This window comes from Microcaecilia unicolor, chromosome 4, assembly GCF_901765095.1.
Source record: "Microcaecilia unicolor chromosome 4, aMicUni1.1, whole genome shotgun sequence".
NCBI lineage: Eukaryota > Metazoa > Chordata > Amphibia > Gymnophiona > Siphonopidae > Microcaecilia > Microcaecilia unicolor.
In genome coordinates, this window is record NC_044034.1 from 163778761 (window position 1) to 163801543 (window position 22783).

General features: G+C 45.3%; 1 protein-coding gene and 1 long non-coding RNA gene across 2 annotated transcripts in view; one reads left to right on the top strand and one right to left on the bottom strand.

Moving 5' to 3' along the window:
- The window catches only part of LOC115468813 (transmembrane protein 263-like), a 352513-nt gene that overhangs the window by 63746 nt on the left and 265984 nt on the right, over window positions 1-22783 (top strand). The gene's annotated exons all lie outside the window — the stretch shown is intronic.
- LOC115468814 lies at window positions 1985-9627 on the bottom strand. The gene is made up of 3 exons (XR_003941921.1): window positions 9617-9627; window positions 7935-7940; window positions 1985-2086 (listed from the first exon to the last, which is right to left on the bottom strand). It is a non-coding gene; the product is annotated as an uncharacterized LOC115468814 (long non-coding RNA).

The window sequence follows — 22783 nt, forward strand, 5'->3', positions numbered from 1 at the left end:
ATAATTTTCAAAAAATCCAGCTGGTTAGCTTCCCTTGGAAAAACTAACTAGTACTGCGTATGTGTGCTAAAAGGGTCTGCAAACGCAACACCTTCCATGTTTGTGGGTGGCAGAGGGCAGATAGATTGGCTTGTATATTTTTGAGAATGCCAGGCATACTCTGTTTTCTTTCCATGACCTAAACACATCCCTGAGAACTTTTGGTTTTTTTTTAACTATGCTGAAGGAAAACTATGTGCTTTTATAGATTACCAAGAGAGGCTAGTTTTTAGACAGACCATTACCTGGTCAAATTACTGTTTACCTGGGAGCACGGTTTTGAACATTTCCCCTCTACAGGGATGTTAATTTTCACTAGTAACCAAACTACATTCCCCAGAACACCCTTTCTATTGCTGCTTTGAAAATCAGCATTGCTGGATTCTGCTTTTCTGCCTTGTAACTCTTGCTTTCTTGGAACCAGGCTCACGTACGGATGATGTCATCGGACAGAACTTCTCTTCCAAGCTTTAAGAGCTAAATACAGCAGCAGATCAAAATGTACAAATAAATTATAAATCTTATTATATAAACTACAACATATATAAATACATATATTTTAGTTTTTATCTTTGATATAGGTCACATATTATTAGTTGGTCCTGTTTTTATTTGGGTTGGATAGACCCATGAAGACCCTCTGTGGTAGGCTGGCAAGCTAGTCATCTACCAGAGAGGTTCCCTGAAGGCTGTCATCCACAATATGCTTGCGCTTATCTGACTCCCAACCAATAGATGTGTGCTTAGGTTTTCTCCTACTACCCATTTTTACCCCAAGAGTTCAACTAAGTCTCTAAATATTCTATAGGAAAGAGTGAGGGAACAAGTTGCAAGAATAATCAGCTTTATTATAGCTTACCACAATAATACAGCAGGATCAAGTATACAGGCAGATGGGATGATCGGTCGGACGGACAGCACCTCAGTCTAGCACATCAGGAGATCTTCTAACACGCCCAAAATCTCCCTATCTTTTATACCCTCCTAGCCCCATTCAAACTAATGGAGCCCATTGGCCTCAATGTTACAGTTGTTTACTTCAAACTAGCTGACCACAATCTTGCTTAACTGGAAAGTTGCCGCCCCTTCTTTCTCAACTATTTCCCTGCACCTGCAGATACTTCAGAAAAACAAGTTTTTTCTAACTCAAATGGGGAAATTGGGGAAAATCCACTTTGTAACTGACACTTTAGAGTTTCCATTTTGTTTTCTGATCTTCCATTTTGTTTCACATTTTCTTGACCTAACTTTTCTAATTTAGATCATTTAGGCCTCAATCTGGGCTAAAAACTTGGCCATGCTTTTCCAGCAAGCTCCTAGCTATGCTAGCCATCAGATTTCTGACTTGGCCTGTGTCTTTAACAGCCTGAGCTCTGAGATTTAACTTCCCACCCTTCCGGTGGGGGCTTCTAGCTGTACCATAATTATACATTCCCCACTTGCTGGCTCCAAAGACTGGAGGCAGCAGAAACAGAAGGTCTAAATCACTACTATCTATTCCAGAAAGTATCAGACTATCATGTGGGGGGAGTGTGTTTTGGTCTTTAGAAATGGCCAGTAGGTAGGGTTCAATATAGGAAACTTCATGCTCAGGTATTGATATATTATTCGGGGCGAATGGAATTCCTCTTTCATTACCCAACCCGTTGGGCCCTAATCCTGATGTCACCCCTCTTGAGACTTGCTCAAGGTTTTATGGGTGGGAAAGATTTATGGGTCCATCTACAAAATCCATCAGGCTTATCCTATTGATTTTGCAAGCATAGTTTCATGAAATAAGTATAGGTATCAACGTGAGCAGATTGTACATAGCTTCGCAGGTTATATATGGATTAGCATTGATAAGTATTAGTTGACATTGTTCAATATTCAGTATTACCTTGTAAATAGTAGAAATCCCAGGTGTATCATACTACTAAATAGTTGCAGGTCTTTCTATGGCTTCTATTGCATCTGCTGCATAGTGGTTTAACCAGTGCATGGGGAGATAATCTAATGTATCTGTCTCAGTGGTCTTGGGAAGGAATAGTAGTTTTGATTAAGCATTCTGTTAATCCTCTAGGGCCAACTCCTTATTGTTATGGGCTCAACAAATATGTGCTTAGTACTTTGATTGCAGGCTGTCTTAGGTTGTAGGTATCCAGAATCCTTAAGCAGGTTGGAATTCCTGGACCTTACTATTACCCGTCATGGCCATCCAATCATGAGCACTAAGAAGCTGATTGCGACTATGAGGTTGCATCATACAGTAAGATGGTAGCAGCAATTTCTATATATCTTTATGATTATGAAACTCTACAGGAAGAGACCCTAGAAAAATAATATTAAGAAGGGCCATACATAAGTGTTGACATAGGCATAATGAATGACTGGGAAGCATGGAGTTTCCCTTTATATGATCACGAGCCCACCAGAAATAGCAGGAAAAAGTTGACATGAAATATTCAAAATCAGTGCTAATACGCAATTACATATTCTAAGAGTCCAATTATGAACATTCATTCATAATAGAAAACGTGTCATTAGCTAAAAAGGAATAAAAATAAATTTGTCACTTTTGGTTGACGCGGTGGAAGCTCTGAAGAATCTGGACGAGCACGGAGATCTGGAAGATCTAACAGGGCTGGATTTTCACAACGATCTGGGCGAGGAATCAGTAGAAGTGACAGTTGCTGTTGGTCTGCTGAGGGAAGTGGCTGGTTCTGAGGTGGTTGGGCTGATAACATCGGGTTCTGCAGCTGGGTAAACCGTATATCTTTCAAATGGAGCCAAGACTTGTGGTCCTGTAGTTTGCAAGTCTAAAGGTTATTGCAACGACCTGGAAGGGTCTAACAAAATTTGGGCCTGGACAAATCTTGAGGACGTAATACTTGCGGTGTACAAAATTGGACCTTTCCATGTCTTTATCCTAGGCAATACACAATCATAATTAGTCCATCAGGAGTCAGAGGTTGGCAGAGGAACAAGTTAGTCTCAAGGCATTCTATGGTTGAATAAGAAAAGTTTGGTTATACCATAGTTAAATAATTGTATGCCTGAATGATACCCAAATAGGGAGCTAAATGTCTATAGCATCAAAAACATGTTACATTTGCTATATCTTGGTGAACATAATCAGTGTGAATTGAATAAGCAAAAATAATAGATTTCAAGAAACATGAAAGACAATGCTAACATAAAAGTACCCTGATAATGAAATCTAAAACCCAAAAGGGAAACCATAAAGGTTCAGTAATGAAAAACCATTTACATAAATAGCAATAGTAAATACGAAATTATTAATCTCCTGATTGGTAGAGATCTTAGCTTCAACAGTGAAAGGGTAAAATTTCTATTGAAAACGTCTGTTACAAAGGTGTTTTACCCCTGATACAGCTCCTATGTGGATTGAAACATGGCCATGTTGGGTTTTTAACGTATTTGTTTGTTGTGGTTTATATAATAAAGCTTTATAATTTATTTGGACATTTTGATCTGCTGGACATTTGGTGCTTCATCTTGTGCAGATCTCAGCCTCTCTTTGTTTTTCGTTGTGTTTTTTGTTTTGCTTTTGTTTTTTTGTTAAGCTTTAAGAACTTTTAGGCATAGTCTGAGTTCATGATGTCATAAACAGACTCAATTTATTAGCAGATAATCTTCAGGGTACAAAATGCAATCTTCAACATAAAGTACAATAATGTTTAATGTGCAGTATCCGAGGAGACAAGAAAAGTAGTGTACAGTAGGTACTCCAAAATATACAAATGATTGCCTTCTTCATGGGTCCTAATATGAAATACACATTACATGTTCTGTACCAGACAAACTCCAAATATGTCACTGAAGACTCTGAAAAAGCTGCTAAGTATGAACGTCTCTGTTAACAAATGGCCTGAAAACAGAGACACCGTTCAATCTTAGCAGGTTTTTCAGAGTGCTTAGTGGAATATTTGAAGTTTGTCTGGTAGAGAACATGTAATGTGTATTTGACATTAGGACCCCTGAAGAGGGCAATGTTTTTGCCGAAACACTGCAGTGTTGGGTCATCTATATACTTTGGAGTATCTACTGTACACTACTTTTCTTGCATCCACGGATTCTGCACATTTTTAAACATTACTGTACTTTATCTTGAAGATTGGGTTTTGTACCCTGAAGATTATCTGCTAATAAATTGAGCCTGTTTATGACATCCTGACTTGTGGAGTTTGACTCCTTCCCATTCTTTTTTTCTTGCTTGACTTGTTCACGGGAGGATTTTTCCTTTTGTTTGTTCATGTTTGTTAGTCTGAGTTTGACAGGTGTTTCGTGGAGTCTCTTCACATATTTTATCCACAGTGTTCAATGGGTACATAAGTAATGCTACACTGGGAAAAGACCAAGGGTCCATCGAGCCCAGCATCCTGTACACGACAGCAGCCAATCCAGGCCAAGGGCACCTGGCAAGCTTCCCAAACGTACAAACATTCTATACATGTTATTCCTGGAATTGTGGATTTTTCCCAAGTCCGTTTAGTAGTGGTTTATGGACTTGTCCTTTGGGAAACCGTCTAACCCCTTTTTAAACTCTGCTAAGCTAACCGCCTTCACGTTCTCTGGCAACAAATTCCAGAGTTTAATTATGCGTTGGGTGAAGAAACATTTTCTCTGATTTGTTTTAAATTTACTACACTGTAGTTTCATCACATGGCCTCTAGTTCTTTTCCCTCTGCAGTTTCTGTGTTTATTTGCTGAAAAGCAACTTAGCTAAAGCCAGCCATTCTACTCCATAATCCTTATTCTTACTTGCATTACTCCTGACTAAGCCTTGAAAATGTTACCAAATTGATAGATGATTGATTGATTAATTGCTGTCATGTCAAAGCAGACTCCCAGAGACCATACTGACTTTCTCCAGAATGATCTATCTTCTGTTTATGTGTGGAGGCTTTTTAATGGATCATTCTTTGTTGTTGTGATTGTGTCAACCCATGCCCTCTTTTTCCTTCTGTCATTCCTAACATAATTGCCTTTTCCAGGGTCTCTGGCTAATGCAGAATATGGCCAAAATATGATAGTTTCTCTAATCGTGTGAGCTTCTAGTGAAGGACCCATCAGTTAGATTTCTTGACTGTCCAATGCTATTCATAAGTCGTTTCCAGCACCACAACTCAAATGCCTCAATTCTCTTTCTGTCCTGCCTTTTCATGGTCCAAGTTTTACATCCATATAGCGTAATATATATAAAAAAACATTGTCCATAAAGTTCAAATCTCCGTTGGACCGTGAAAAGGGGCAGGACAGAAAGAGACTTGAGGCATTTGATTCAATTTTTGCATGTGAAAAAATTCCAAAAAGTCAAAAAAGGATTTCACTATATAACAGTGTCCCTAGGACCATCAATAAATTTATTCAAATCAAAAACTAATGTGTGGCTTATCTTTGGAAGATAAGAAAAAAAATTCCCCATATAAAGGGGAAAGGGGAAATGGGACTTGATATACCGCCTTTCTGTGGTATTTTGCAACTACATTCAAAGCGGTTTACATATATACAGGTACTTATTTAGTACCTGGGGCAATGGAGGGTTAAGTGACTTGCCCACAGTCACAAGGAGCTGGAATAGGGTCAAGATAGAATAATCCTTACCACCAGTGGTTTGCTTAACAGCTTTCACAAGGAGCAAACCCTTAAAGTGAATAATACAGCTTTGTGTGTCATTGATGTATTTTCTTTTTGTGGGTATATATTACTGAGGAAGTCATTTTTTTAGAACCATATTGGTTTATTTCCACTGATGTTTTAAGCCAATTTCACCAGTTGATTTTGGAATTGGACTGATCGGCTGTTTGTCATTTTCCTCTATTTTTATTTTCATATTTGATTAGTGTGAAAGGTTTTTGGTGTTTTGAACATTTGTAAATGATGTGATCAGCACTGTTTCAGGGGCCATAGGAGGCTGGAGAGAGGGGATTGTGGCAATAAACCAAAGCTGGAGGAAGCTATTATGGGGACTTCAGCAGGACAGAGAGAAGGGCCAGAGGATCCTGAGGAGGGAACCACGGCGATATAGAGAAATGAACCAGAAGTGATTACAGCTAGAACTGAAGGAGGCTGAAGCAATGATTACAGACGCAGCCCAGAGTGTGAAACTAGAGTTGTTAAGTGGCTAAAGAGTGAACTGCAGCAGTACAGAGATAGCCAGAGCTGGAAGAAGCTAAATAGTGCTGAAGAGAGAGCTCAGTGAGGGTCGTTAATTAAACTTATATATTAGTAAGGGCCTTTATAGATGATGTTATGTTATTCTTTTTAAAGATAGTTGGAAGTCGCTTTCTTCTTGCTTTTTATTTTATCTGTTTTTTTTTAGAAAAAATATATAGTTTAGATGTTCTGTCCTACAATGCATTTTTTTTTAATTTTGGAAAGATAAAAAATTGTTCTGAAAATTGCTTTGTAGTTACTGTGTTGGATGCAATCATCTGTAAGCTTTAGTGGGAGTTTCCAAGTAATGAAAGGTCTGTAGTTCTGCTCTAATCTATAAACTGTCTCTCCAGCCCAACATCCCCCCCTCCCACATACACATACACTCTTCATCTATGGCTGCATCTCCCAGCATCCCATCAATTTAAAATGTAATTTATTTATCAGCCTGAGCCGGATTTGCTGATAACTGTCTCTGGGTTGATATTTTTCTACATATTTCTTTTTGTGATCTTTGATCTGCTGTGAAGGAATTGGCATCTTCAGAGCTTAGGTGCCTAAGTCTGATTGTCTCAAACTCTCTCCACTAAGCACTGCTCTGTCCAAATGGTACTGGAATGCACTGTTTCATGTTTCTTGCTGGGCTTACAGATCTCTGTGTCAGCTAGTGCGTATTGTCCAAACACAAGCCGGCCAATACTCATCCAGTGACGGTCATGGTTTTTTTAAATGCTGATGGTCACTGCCTAGATTAGCCCTGGATATTTTTGGGCCCCGACACGGAATGTCTGGGGCTAATTTTACACTGCCCTTGCTGCCAGAGCTTATATGGGTGCCGGCTGATATTCACGTTATGTGGGTGCTGGCACTGAATATCGGGCTGGCACTCGCATAACTTTAAAAAAACAAATTTCCTCTCCTCAGAGCCCCCTCCTGCTCCCCTCCCCAAGGAATCCCCTCTCCGTCCCGGCATCATCCCCATCCCACACCATTTCCACCCCCTCCCCACTTCCAAGGGCTCCACAGGCCCCCCTGAGCCTAATCATTAGTGGTCCTGTAGGGGGACGATGGAGGCAGGAGTGAATTCCACTCCTGCCCTTAGCGGCAGCTCCTTCAATATGGCTGATGTGGTCTCTCGTTTTTGAGCCGTGTTAAATTCGTCCGCTTAGCTATACGGGTGCCGGCACTGAATATTGCCAGCACCTGCATAACCCCGGGCTCCACCCTAATGCTGGCCTCCTGTAGTTCCTTTGACCTGCCCACTTTTTTGGCGGCAGTCAGAGGCAATATTCAACGACACTGCCTGCTTTAGTGCTGCTGAATACCTAGGGTGGTAGGCAATGAGAGGTGATATAAGCAGGCAGAAGCCTCTCCTGCTTGTTTAAATCACTTTGAGTATTGGCCTGATTGCACTTCACAGGGAGGCTACATGGAAGTTCTGCTCATTTCCCCATCAATTAACAGAAGGGCTACTCAGTCAAGAGCAATAGCGATGTGCACAGGAAGCAGATTTTACACTGAAATTTCAGTGTTTGCAGAAGCAGCTGTATTATAGCTTGTATACATTTTTGAGGCAACTTTTACAGTCTGGGCTTGAAACGTCACAGTGGCCTGATAGGGTTCTCAGTTGAATTTGGACTTTTCAGGAAATTGTGGTCTTGTACATCTAAGCAGTAAGATACCATGGAAATAACCTGAATGTGAATATGAGATGTAGACAGGCTAAACCGAATGACGTTATCCTGAATGTACAGCAATATTGTCTTTGGTTCATTATTTGATTTTATTATTTGCGTAATCCTGAGGGTTGGAGCAAAGTACAGAAAATATTAAAAAATGTATTGAAAAAAACAAAACTTTGACAAACTTTAAAACATTGGAACAAGCAAAGACAACTCAACTCAAATATCAGTAATCCATTGGAACATAAGAACTAAAATACCAGGACACACAGTGCTTTTCTGAAGAATAAATAATTCCCCGTATCTCTCATAAGTAAACAATTCCAAAGATCAAGACCCACAAAAGAAAAGGTCATTTTCCTGGTATGAACGAATCTCATCTCTGTAGGAGAAGGAATGGATAGAAGGCCATCCTGAGAAGAGGGTAATTCTCTTCTTGAGTCAAGGTGATCTTGGACTGCTTTCCTGAGGAGAATATCTTAAATACTAGTTCCAGAGTGTAATCTTCATTACACTTAATTGGTCAATCCTAATTCTTGTTATTCCCTCTCAGAGTTCACCTTTTCACACTTGTGAATCACATCATTATGACCTTCATTCAGTGCAATATATGTTCTGCTTTAATCCTAATTCAAACTATCTGAACCTTAGAGCTTGTCCTATCTGTCTCCAAATATCAGCCTTGAAAGAAGAGATCAACAAACTCAAGAAGGAATTAACTACAATTAAAGAAGCATCCAGGATTACTCATTTCCCAGCTAATTTACCACCACTGCCTCAGAGAATGAAACATCAGAGGAATAGATGGGTCACAGTATAGGCTCTGGTAGACTAAGATCTGTGCGACAGAAACACTCGCCCTTCCAAGCTTTGCCCCTGTCAAATTCTTTTGCAGCGTTTCATCATTATGATGGCAAAAAAAGAAGTACTGTGGTAGAACCAGAGGCAATGAAAGTAGCACAACCCCAGAAACATCCCCTAACTAATGACAGAATTGTGAAAAGCAGAAAATTATTACTGCTCGGAGACTTCATTATCAGAGGCATTAACTTAGGAGCACAGTTCAGGGGTTCCAACGTAATGAAATGTCTTCCAGGATCTTCAGCTACAAGATGTACAGACCAAATACTGAAAGTGATCCGAGAAGAGAGCGAGGCTTCAAACGCTGATGTAATTCACCTGGGGACAAATGACCTTGCCAACAATAGCAAGTTTACAGCACAGAGAGAGCGTTCCAGAAGTTTGGGGAGGGACTGAAATCGTTGGTTCGGACTGTGGCTTTTTCAGAAGTAATTCCTATGTTGGGGAGAGGAGAGGAAAGACTACGCAAAACAGAGGAATTCAATAAGTGGCTTGAGTCTTGGCGTAATGAAGAAGGTTTTAGATACATAGGACAATGGGGTAATACGTGGAAAAATAACAGGCTGTACTGTAATGATGGGCTACATCTTTCTGTGATGGGAAAAAGGATCCTTGGAGAGAAATTCAGACAGTATGTTTCTAGACATTTAAACTAGAGGGTGGGGGTGACAAAAGGAAACGGGATTTCTTAAAGTCACCCCCAGAATAAACATGATGGCAGAGGGAAAGGTCATATAAATATTAAAAAACCACCCAAACTCACTAAGCACATGGAAAGCTATGTGCACAAATGCTCGTAGTCTAAGTAAAAAGGTTCAAGACTTGCAAGCCCTGATGTTTGAAGAAAACTTGGATATCATTGCTATTACGGAGACGTGGTTCAACGATTCTCATGAATCTTTTTAGGAAGGGTAGAGAGGGTGGAAGAGTGGCTCTGTATGTGAGAGAGAATATCAGAGCAGCTGAAATGGGGGGAACCTGGGGAAAAGAAGAAGCTTTATGGATTGTCCTGGAAAGAGAAGACAGAACCTGTATCCACACGGGGGTTATCTACAGACCTTCTGCGCAAACGGAGAAGTTAGACAAGGATCTGATGGAAGATATTCAACAGATTGGTATGAAAGGGGAGGTGCTACTGTTGGGAGATTTCAATTTGTCTGACGTGGATTGGAACGTCCCATCTGCGGAATCGGAAAGAAGTAGGGAGATTGTGGATGCCTGTCAAAGTGCTTTGCTCAGACAAATGGTGATGGAACCCTTGAGGGGAAGGGTCGATGCTGAATCTAGTGCTCACTAATGGAGGTAGTGTTTCCGATAGCCGGGTGGATGCCCACCTATGTAATAGTGATCATCACACCGTATGGTTTGATATAAGGGCAAAGGCGCAGAAACACAAAAGAGAGATACCGGATAGGAGGGGAGAGATTAGTAAGCTCGACTCAGGAGAGAGACCTTGGGGTGTTGGTGTCGGAGGATCTGAAGGTGAAAAAACAATGCGACAAGGCAACGGCCATGGCCAGAAGGATGCTAGGCTGCTTAGAGATGGGCATAACCAGCAGAAGAAAGGAGGTGTTGATGCCCCTCTACAAGTCGTTGGTGAGGCCCCACTTGAAGTATTGTGTTCAGTTTTGGAGGCCGTATGTTGCTAAAGATGTAAAAAGACTGGAAGCGGTGCAAAGAAAAGCTACAAAAGTGGTATGGGATTTGCATTGACCTGAAAATGTATACCGTGGAGGAAAGGAGAAACAGGGGAGATATGATACAGATGTTCAAATACTTGAGAGGTATTAATCCGCAAATGAACCTTTTCCGGAGACGAGAAGGCGGTAGAACTAGAGGACATGAATTGAGGTTGAAGGGGGGCAGACTCAGGACTAATGTCAGGAAGTATTTTTTCACGGAGAGGGTGGTGGATATGTGGAATTTCCTCCCATGGGAGGTGGTGGAGATGAAAACGGTAATGGACTTCAAACATGCGTGGGATAAACACAAAGGAATCCTGTTTAGAAGGAATGGTTCCGTGGAATCTTAGCGGAGATTGCGTGGCAATGCTGGTAATTGGGAAACAAAACGAGACCTGAGCAGACTTCTACGGTCTATGCCCTGATCGTGACTGAATAGATAGGGATGCCGAACCCTTCAGGTTTTGGAGAGGTATGAGATGAGGACTCTGTTGCTTTTTTGTGCTTACTCTTGAACCTTTTGCGGCATTAGGCAATCTCCAGATAGATTGTGAGCCCACTAGGGATCAGGGACGCATTGAGAGTGGTCTGGGCTCCCTCTACCGCCGCAGCCGACGCCCCCGCCATTCCAGTTCTTTCCTGCCCGCTGCACTATCGCTATTCCCCCGCCCGCAGATGCAAATTTCAAAAGCTGACATATTTCAATCACTATACTGTAGGTTGACAAATACAAATAAAACAAAAAATGGAAAATATGATGATACCATTTTATTGGACTGAATACATTTTTCAATTAGGTTTCACGGGCCAAAACCTCTTTCCTCAGGTCAGGATAGTATACTGCTGTTAAGGTTTTCTGTTCTGACATCGAAACGAGGGTTGGGTCTCTAAACATTAGCCAAAAATGTATTAAAATTAGTCCAATAAAGATATCGCCTCATTTCCATTTTCTGTATTTATTAACACAGCTACAACACCACTTTATCCTAAAAAAATTGATTTTTTTCCTACCTTTGTTGTCTGGCCATTTACTTTTTTCTAATTGTGTTGTTCCCAGTCTCATCTTTCCTCGATCTCTTCTTAACGGTTGCCAGCGTCTGCCCCTCTCTCCTCCTCCTCTTTCCATCCAGCATCTGCTCCCCTTTTCTCTCTCCCCCCTTTCCGTCCAGCGTCTGCCCCCTCTGTCCTCCCTTTCCATCCAGCGTCTGCCCCCCCTCTCTCTCCCTCCCCCTTTCCAACCAGCATCTGACCCTGGCCCCTCTCTCTCCTCACTTCCATCCACTAAGGCCCTCTGTCTCCCCAGTTCCATCCAGCATCTGCATCCTCTCTCTCCGTTCCATCTGGCATCTATCCCCTCTCTGCCCCTCATTCAATGTCTGTCCCACCTTTCCCCATTTCCATCTGTCATCTGTTCTCTCTCTCTCATCCAGCATCTGTCCTTTTTCCCCCTCCATTTTATTTTTGTTATATTTGTATCCCGCGCTTTCCCACTCATGGCAGGCTCAATGCGGCTTACATATTGTATACAGGTACTTATTTGTACCTGGGGCAATGGAGGGTTAAGTGACTTGCCCAGAGTCACAAGGAGCTGCCTGTGCCTGAAGTGGGAATCAAACTCAGTTCCTCAGTTCCCCAGGACCAAAGTCCACCACCCTAACCACTAGGCCACTCCTCTATCCAGCATCTGTCCCATCTCTCCTCTCTTCCATCCGGCATCTGTTCCCCCTCCCCACTCTATTCTTCATCCAGCGTCTGTCCCACTCCCCCCTCCATCCAGCGTCTCAGTCTGGCCCCCAACACCCAACCCCTCTTCCCCCCCCCCCCCCACCGCACACTGCCACTGGCGCACCAGGCTCTCCCCACTCCCATCCAATACCCCCCTGCTGCGGCCACTTCTGCTGCTACTGTTTCAGCAGTGACTGCAAAAACAGAAAAAAAAGATCACGGTGCCGCACTGTTCCTGCTCGCCATTGACTGGCTCTGCCCTGGAACAGGAAATTATGTCATAGGAAGGCGGGACCGACAGCTGCGAGCAGGAACAGTGTATGGCCCTGCAATCTTTTTTTTCTGTTTTTGCCACCACTGCAGTGATGGCCGTGGCAGGAGGGTATTGGGTGGGAGTGGGGAGAGCTGCAGGCATCCGGGCAGAGCCTCTGGGCCCACTAGAGCCTCTGAGCCCTCGGGCACTACCCGGTTGTCCAAATGGCCAGTCCGCCCCTGCTAGGGACAGAGAAAGCACCTGTATGTAATACATAAACTGCTTTGGTTGTATATCAAATGCATGGCCCATACCCAGACAGCTAACAGGAAGCAAATGCAGCTTTTCCAGTTCCTGATTGATGTGATCACCAGTTTTCTACATAAGCAGCCATATTTGAGTTTTTACCAAGCCTTAGTAAAGGGACTTTACAATAATGCAGCATATTTAAAATCAAGGCGTGAGTCACAATAATATCTTTTAAAGTTCAAATAATGATTCAAATTCTAGTTCAACTTGAAGTACAAGTAGGGGGAAACTGAAGGGTTAAAATCAAAAGGCTGCCTGGGAGAGTTTCAGCAGGTTTCTCCAATAGGTTGTGATTTGCAGAAATTCACAGCTAGGTTTCTGGTATACAGATCCTATAATTAGGGCTTCTGATTTTAGGTTTAAACCAATTAAAAACTGATAAAACACCTCTTCCTCTCTCTCCCTTTTTTCCTAGCTTGCCTTGAATCTTTCACTAGTTTCTTGACTGACTCAGTTGCACAAATGGTTTATGTACTGAGTTCAAGCCAGAAAGGTTAACCCAGTAACAGTACCTGCTATCACCATTTTTGTAATCAGAACAGAGGCTATACCTGTAATGTGCAGGGTTTCCCAGGAACTCACTGGTACATATTTGTGTGCAATTGCTTCAGTCAATGAGTATTTTCCTAAACTGCATACATTTTTTAAAATCATATATTGCAATATATTAGAATTGGTATTTGTTTTATGCTGCCCCCCTCCCCCAAAGGCTGGGTTGGCTGTTGGTGACCCTGGGCGTGTGTCTTGTTCAGCTTCTAAATGTTTAATGCCTTATAATTCTGAATGCTGCTTTCTGCTGATTTTTCTTCACGCTGTGCGCCGCTCATTAATAAGACAGGCCAGATTTAAGCTGTAGAGCACTAGTGTTTATAATTAGAGACATAAAGCAGTCCGGCTGCACAGAATGATTTAACTCCCTTTTCTCGATAGCCTTTGTTTACCCAATTACCAATAAATGAAAGGCTGCTGGGGACAGAGGGAGGGCCCTGCTAATGTATGTCTCAAACTAATGGAAGAAAGGTGTCATGAAGCAAACTTTTCCAGTGGGTGCAGGATTTAGACTTTTGCAAAACCTCTGTGCTACTTGGGTTAGAAAAACGTGTATGTGCCTGCTGTGGTGTCCGATAAATAACAAATAATTTGAGATTTGAAGTCCTAATGATATCCTGAGGTAGCAGAATACTGGGGAATTAGTTAAACCAGATAACATTTGAGATTTTGTGGCATTATGTAAGCCCTCTGAGAAGTACCTATGTCCTTTTACTAAGCCGTAGTAGGCCTACTGTGCGCTAAAAGAGAACTTCCGTGGAACACGCTGAAACATTCTGCGGCAGTGTTCCGCTTAGTGCACGCTAATTGCACCTGGAAAATAGTTTTTATTTTCCAGTGTGGGAGGCATGCCTTAGGACGGAGAGTATTATTTTATTTATTTATTTGTAACATTTATACCCCGCGCTTTCCCACTCATTAGCAGGTTCAATGTGGCTTACAAATCCTACAGTTTAAACAAAGTAGAGGCGTGCTTGTGCTAATCGGGTAGCATGGGCACATTACTGCATTCTACCCAATTAGCACACGAGTAGTGTGGGGGAGCACTTACTATCACCTTAATAGGTGGCAGTAAGGGCTCGTGGTAGCATGTAGCCATTTAAAAAAAAATTCCTTACTGTGGCCATTTTTCAGCCGCTTTAGAAAGTGGCCAGAGTGCATGGCAAATCCACACACTACTCGCAGCACTTGCCACTTTCTAGCGCGTCTTAGTAAAAGGCCCCTGTGGCTGTGTGAGGCTAATGTTGAAGTGATTGGAGGCATAGTTAACCTGGTTTCTTTCTCTATCATGTTGGAATTGCATTTCTTCATTTAGTGATGAGTTTGGTTGTCAAGGGGCCCTTTTACTAAAAGGAGTTAAGCCCTGATTGACCCTTAGCAGGCGAAAAGATTGCTGACACTAACTTTTAAAAAGGAAATAGAGCAGCTTTTAAACTAAAATGGGAGGGGGGACAGTTGCCCAGGTGTGCATGGTTTGTTGTGGAATATCCTTGAAGGATACTATTGAAACAGGACATTTAGAGGATCCCAATAGAGAGGTTTGAGGAGTGTTTGAGGAGAGAACAGGGTAGAGGATGCACATTATCCCCGACAACATCTAAGCAGCTTGTAGATGCAAGGAAAAAAGCACAATTTGAAGTGCTTGTGTACAAATTCTAGAAGCCTAAAAAATAAGATCGGAGAGTTAGAGTATATAGCACTAAATGATGAGGTAGATATAATAGGCATCTCATTAGACTTGGTGGAAGGAAGACAATCAGTGGGACACCGTGTTAACAGGGTACAAATTATATCACAGTGATAGAGGGACTCAAATTGGAGGGGGGTTGTGCTATATGTTAGAGTGAATTGAGTCAAACTGAATAATTCTACATGACACAGATAGCAGCGTGGAATCATTTTGGATAGAAATTCCATGTGTGAAGGGAAGGAGTATTCTTGTAGGGCTGTACTACTGTCCACCAGAACAGAACAAACAGAAAGATGAAGAAATGTGTACAGAAATTAGGAAATCTGGCAAATTGGGCAACAGTATAATAACGGGTGATTTCAATTACCTCAATATTGACTGGATAAATATTACATCAGGGAGTGCAAGGGAGATAAAATTCCTAGATGTAATAAATGACTGCTTCTTGGAGCAACTGGTCCAGGAACTGACAAGAGGAGGAACAATTTTAGATCTAGCCCTTAGTGGAATACAGGGCATACTACAAGAGGTAACAGTGTTGGATCTTCTGGGAAATAGTGATCATAACATGAAGTTTGCGCTACTATCTGGAGTGAATCCACAAGGAAATCTACTATTTCAGCATTTAATTTTCAAAAGGGCGACTATGATAAAATGTGGGAAATGGTTTCGACTGCAAAGGTTAGGATATTAAATCAAGCATGAACGTTGTTTAAAAATACCATCTTGGATGCCCAGACCAGATGCATTCCTTGCATGTACATAGGTGGAAAGAAGAGAAAATGACAGCCAGCATGATTAAAAGATGAATTGAAAGAGGCTATTAGAGCCAAAAGAACGACCTTCAAAGAATGGAAAAAGGACCCAAATAAAGAAAATAAGAAGCAACATAAGCACTGGCAAGCTAGATGCAAAGCATTGATAAAGAAGGCTAAAAGAGAATATGAAGAGCAACTTGATATAGAGGCAAAAACTCATCAGGTACATCAGACGCAGATATCCTGCGAGGGAATCTGTGGGACCATTAGATCATGAAGGAGCAAAAGGGGCACTCAGGGAGGACAAGGCCATAGCGGAGAGACTGAATTTCATCTTTATGGAAGAAGATGTAAGAGAACCTGTTCCAGAAATGGTTTTCAAGGGTGACGATGCAGAGGAACTGAAAGAAATCTCAGTGAACCTGGAAGACGTATTGAGCCAAATCAACAAATTAAAGAGCAGTAAATCATCTGGACCTGATGGCATGCATCCAAGGGTGCTGAAAGAACTCGAGCATGAAATTGCTGATCTGCTGTTAGTAGTATATAATCTGTTGTTAAAATTGTCCATAGTACCCAAAGATTGGAGGGTGAACAATGTAGCGCTGATTTTTTTTAAAAAGGGTTCTAGGAGTGATCCAGGAAATTTTGGACTGGTAAGCCTGACGTCAGTGCCGGGTAAAATATTATAAAGAATAAAATTATGGAACACATTGATAAACATAGTTTAATAGGATGGCGTCAGTATGGTTTCAGCCAATGGAAGTCTTGCCTCATCAGTTTGCTTCATTTTTTTGAAGGCGTGAATAAACATACCCTTTTATAGAATCACACTTGGTACTGATTTCCACACCTTCAAGATGGTGTAAATGCTGCCACCAAGTTGGGCACACAGACCCACTATTCTGTAATAACGAGCGCAACTTATCAGAGTGTCCCTGACGCACCCCACCCCTACCATGGCAGTGCCCACTTTTGTTATGAGCTATTGCATTTGGGTGCTCAGTGTTACAGAATAGTGTACAGCTAGATGCATGTGCGCAAAGCCTAATTGGTGCCAACTAACAATAATTGGTTGTTAGTGACCAGTTATTGCTCATTAATGGCTCAATAGCCAATTGAGTTGTGTGTGCATCTCGGGATCATACCCAGATTTAGGTTCCCAAATCTGGGCACCATATAGAGAACCTGGGGATATGTGTTCAAGGGTCATTCAATTGAAACATCTCTAGAAACACATTTTTTTTGCTTTTAAAAGCAGCTGGCTTCAGTTCTTGTTTGTTGTCAGATTGCTATTCTGCAGACAGAGTACCATGGTGCCGTTTTTTTCAAATCAGAATAAAGTTATTGTGGAAATGAAAGAAAATAGTAACATAGTAGATGATGCAAGTAATGAATTGACCACTTACAAAACGTGTGGTAAATGGGGTTTGTTTTTGCACTTACTGCATCTTAACTGCAAAAGAGAAGGTGGGGTGAGTTCAAAGCCTGTGCAGGGGATGTGCCCAGCTTTTGCTGTGCATTAATTTTACATGTCAGGGCAGACATTACACAGGCTCTGTGTTACCTGCATTGCGCTATCTGCGGGCCCTAGTGCAAAAAGAAACTGACATCAAGAAGCTGCAGTGGTGCATGCCAATGCCGAAACTCCCCTCCCCCAATGATCTAGTTGCTCAACACCATACCCCTCCCCCCCCCCCCCCCCCCCCCCCCACACACACACAGTTGTCCTTGTAGTCTAATGAGCCATGGAAGGGGCATAGTCTTCTTTTGCTTCTGCCTCTTGGCCCTCTAGAATTCCAAGTGTACTCCTAGGCAAATCTTGAAGTGGGGAGGGTTGGGAGGAAGGGGAGGGTCAAAGTATGATGTCGGAGAGGTTACTTTCTATGGAGGGGGGGGGGGAAGACTATTGCAGGGGAATTGTTTGTGCAAGGTTACCCATTAGGCCATGGAACGGTAACAGTAGCTACACTTTTGGACTGCCAGTAGCACAGCTGCTCTTAATGCCACCTTAAGTAGATGCATTTGTACATCAGTAAGAAATTGAACTGTAGACAGAATTGGATAGGGAGCCATTAAAGTGATGGGGAGCAACGTTTTGTGAGTGTAGCAACAATGGCAGAAGATAAGTTAATTCAGCAGAATTTTGAACAGATTGAAGGGAAGAGAGATGGTTAGTGGGAGACCTGGGAGAAGCAAGTTGCAATATCTAAGCGTGAGGTGATGAGACTGTGGATTAAGGTTTTGGCAGTGTGCTCAGAAAGGGATGAAGTTTTGTGATGTTACAGAGAAAGAAACAAATTCTTGCATTCTGTTGGGTATATGCAGAGAGAGAGAGGAGTCAAAGATGACCCCAAGGTTACGAGCTGATGAGACAGGAAGGATGAGAGTTATCCATAGAAATGGAGAAGTGCAAGCTTTGCCATGTTCAGTTTCAGATGACTGTGAGATATCCAGGCAGCAATGGTAGACCAGCAGGATGAGACAGGCCTGGAATCCTGATGAAACTTCTGGCGTGAAGAGGTAGATCTCGATATAAAGATACTGAAAACCAGAGAATCGGAATAAGAATAGAGAGAGAAGGTCCCAAGGTATAGCCCAGAGGTACACCAACTGGAAGTGGAATAGAAGTGGAGAAGGATCCATCAGGCATACACTTAAAGGGTGGTAGGAGAGATCAGAAAACCAAGAGAGAACAGAGCCCCAAAATCCAAGTGAGGACAGTGTATCAAGGATTCTCCGAGGACAAGCAGGCTGCTTGTTTTCACGACTGGGTGACGTCCGCGGCAGCCCCCACCAACCGGAAAAAAGCTTCGCGGGACGGTCGGCACGCAGGGCACGCCCACCGCGCATGCGCGGCCGTCTTCCCGCCCGTGCGCGACCGCTCCCGCCAGTTCCTTTTTTTCCGCGCCTGGAGAGAGTCGTGCCTGTGCCGCTCTCTCTGTTTCAGCCCCGGAAAAACCGTCGCGTTTACGCGAACCTCTTTATGGCATCGACCCCAGGAGAACAGGTCCCGTCGGCCCGCCGGTCCTCCGGTGAGGGTAGAGGTGAGAGGCCGCGTGGGCAGTCGGCCCCGGTCACTCCCTCAGCCCGTGGCCCACGGGACCGAACCCTGTCTGACCCGGTTCCTCAAGACCGAGGGGGATCGTCATCCTCCTCCTCCATGCCTCCCGGCGCCGGTGACGGGCATCGGAAGAAGGATAAGAAGCGCCGTCACCGGTCGCCCTCGATGCACATCGGAGAGGAGTCGACGCCGAAGCGTCTCCATCGAGAGGAGAGATCCCCGTCGGTGATAGAGGTGCCGACGCAACAGGGTCCCGGCACCTCGGTGCAGTCTCCTGGCTCCCACCAGATTCGGGCACCGACACCCCTACCGGCCCCACCGCCTTTCTCGGCAGCGGGCCTGGACGAGTGCCTCAGAGCCATCCTTCCGGGGATCCTGGAAGGGCTGATGCGCCAGGCTGTGCCGGCGCCGGGGGTGCTTGCGCCCTCGGCGCCGATGACTGTGGCGCCGGCGAGCTCTAGCCCGGCGCCGGGGCCGTCGACACCGCCGCCGCTTGCGGTGCCGGTCTCGACCGCCACGCAGGTGGAGTCCCCGTCGACGTCGATGGAGGGAGCTCCGTCCCCGCCGGCGCGGGAGTCCACCGCTCGACGACACCGAGACCCTGGTGCCTCAGGACTCAGCTACATGAGCTTATGTCCGACACCGAGGATGAGGACTCGTGGGGGGAAGAGGAGGACCCTAGATATTTCTCCTCAGAGGAGTCTACGGGCCTTCCCTCGGACCCCACGCCTTCACCGGAGAGGAAACTCTCACCTCCCGAGAGTCTCTCCTTTGCCTCCTTTGTGCGGGATATGTCTATTAGCATTCCCTTCCCCGTGGTCTCTGTGGAAGAGCCGAGGGCCGAGATGCTCGAGGTCCTCGACTATCCTTCACCACCTAGAGAGTCCTCCACGGTGCCGCTGCACAATGTCCTTAAGGAGACGCTGCTTCGGAACTGGGTGCGACCATTAACTAACCCCACCATTCCCAAGAAAGCAGAGTCCCAGTACAGGATCCACTCTGACCCAGAGCTAATGCGGCCACAATTGCCCCATGACTCAGCGGTCGTGGATTCTGCTCTCAAGAGGGCACGGAGTTCGAGGGATACCGCCTCGGCGCCCCCGGGGCGGGAGTCTCGCACTCTGGACTCGTTTGGGAGGAAGGCCTACCAATCCTCCATGCTCCTGACCCGCATCCAATCATACCTGCTCTATATGAGCATCCACATGCGGACCTATGTGCAACAACTGGCGGACCTGGTCGAGAAGCTCCCGCCGGAGCAGTCCAGGCCTTATCAGGAGGTGGTCAGGCAGCTGAAGGCGTGCAGAAAGTTCCTGTCCAGGGGTATCTATGACACCTGTGACGTGGCATCTCGTGCTGCGGCCCAAGGTATAGTGATGCGCAGGCTCTCATGGCTGCGTGCCTCTGACCTGGACAACCGCACCCAGCAGAGACTGGCCGACGTCCCTTGCCGGGGGGATAACATTTTTGGCGAGAAGGTTGAGCAGATGGTGGACCAACTGCATCAGCGGGAAACCGCTCTCGACAAGCTCTCCCACCGGGCGCCTTCAGCATCCACCTCCAAAGGTGGACGTTTTTCCCGGGCCCGGCAGGCTGCACCCTATTCTTTTGCGAAGCGTAGGTACAACCAGCCGGCCCGAAGGCCTCGTCAGGCACAGGGACAGCCCCAGCGCGCTCGTTCTCGTCAACAGCGTGCGCCTAAGCAGCCCCCTGCGCCTCCACAGCAAAAGCCGGGGACGGGCTTTTGACTGGATCCACGGGAACATAGCCGCCCTACAAGTGTCCGTACCGGACGATCTGCCGGTCGGAGGGAGGTTAAAATTTTTTCACCAAAGGTGGCCTCTCATAACCTCCGACCAGTGGGTTCTCCAAATAGTGCGGTGCGGATACGCCCTGAATTTGGCCTCCCTGCCTCCAAATTGTCCTCCGGGAGCTCAGTCTTTCAGCTCCCATCACAAGCAGGTACTTGCAGAGGAACTCTCCGCCCTTCTCAGCGCCAATGCGGTCGAGCCCGTACCACCCGGGCAGGAAGGGCAGGGATTCTATTCCAGGTACTTCCTTGTGGAAAAGAAAACAGGGGGGATGCGTCCCATCCTAGACCTGAGAGGCCTGAACAAATTCCTGGTCAAAGAAAAGTTCAGGATGCTTTCCTTGGGCACCCTTCTGCCAATGATTCAGAAAAAAGATTGGCTATGTTCCCTGGATTTAAAGGACGCATACACTCACATCCCGATACTGCCAGCTCACAGACAGTATCTCAGATTCCGCCTGGGCGCACGGCACTTTCAGTATTGTGTGCTGCCCTTTGGGCTCGCCTCTGCCCCACGAGTGTTTACAAAGTGCCTCGTGGTGGTGGCGGCGTATCTACGCAAGCTGGGAGTGCACGTGTTCCCATATCTCGACGATTGGCTGGTCAAGAGCACCTCGGAGGCAGGAGTCCTCCGGTCCATGCAGTGCACTATTCAACTTCTGGAGCTGCTGGGGTTTGTGATAAATTACCCAAAGTCCCATCTCCAGCCAACTCAGTCTCTGGAATTCATAGGAGCGCTGCTGAATACCCAGATGGCTCAGGCCTACCTTCCCGAAGCGAGGGCCACCAATCTCTTGGCCCTGGCTTCGCAGACCAGAGCGTCTCAGCAGATCACAGCTCGGCAGATGTTGAGACTTCTGGGTCATATGGCCTCCACAGTGCATGTGACTCCCATGGCTCGTCTTCACATGAGATCTGCTCAATGGACCCTAGCTTCCCAGTGGTTTCAAGCCACCGGGAATCTAGAAGATGTCATCCGCCTCTCCACCAGTTGCCGCACTTCACTGCTCTGGTGGACCATCCGGACCAATTTGACCCTGGGACGTCCATTCCAAATTCCGCAGCCCACGAAAGTGCTGACGACGGATGCATCTTGCCTGGGGTGGGGAGCCCATGTCGATGGGCTTCACACCCAGGGTCTGTGGTCCCTCCAGGAAAAGGATCTGCAGATCAACCTCCTGGAGCTCCGAGCGATCTGGAACGCACTGAAGGCTTTCAGAGATCGGCTGTCCTGCCAAATTATCCAAATTTGGACAGACAATCAGGTTGCAATGTATTACGTCAACAAGCAGGGGGGCACCGGATCTCGCCCCCTGTGTCAGGAAGCCGTCGGGATGTGGCGTTGGGCGTGTCGGTTCGGCATGCTCCTCCAAGCCACGTACCTGGCAGGCGTAAACAACAGTCTGGCCGACAGACTGAGCAGAGTATTGCAACCGCACGAGTGGTCGCTCCATGCCAGAGTGGTACGCAAGATCTTCCGAGCGTGGGGCACCCCCTCGGTGGACCTTTTCGCCTCTCAGACCAACCACAAGCTGCCTCTGTTCTGTTCCAGACTTCAGGCACATGGCAGGCTAGCGTCTGACGCCTTTCTCCTTCATTGGGGGACCGGCCTCCTGTATGCTTATCCTCCCATACCTTTGGTGGGGAAGACCTTACTGAAGCTCAAGCAAGACCGCGGCACCATGATTCTGATAGCGCCCTTTTGGCCCCGTCAGATCTGGTTCCCTCTTCTTCTGGAGTTGTCCTCCGAAGAACCGTGGAGATTGGAGTGTTTTCCGACTCTCATTTCGCAGAACGACGGAGCGTTGCTGCACCCCAACCTTCAGTCCCTGGCTCTCACGGCCTGGATGTTGAGGGCGTAGACTTCACTGCGTTGGGTCTGTCTGAGGGTGTCTCCCGTGTCTTGCTTGCCTCTAGGAAGGATTCCACTAAAAAGAGTTACTTTTTCAAGTGGAGGAGGTTTGTCGTTTGGTGTGAGAGCAAGGCCCTAGAACCTCGTTCTTGCCCTGCACAGAACCTGCTTGAATACCTTCTGCACTTATCAGAGTCTGGCCTCAAGACCAACTCAGTAAGGAATCACCTTAGTGCGATTAGTGCTTACCATTATCGTGTGGAAGGTAAAGCCATCTCTGGAGAGCCTTTAGTCGTTCGATTCATGAGAGGCTTGCTTTTGTCAAAGCCCCCTATCAAGCCTCCTACAGT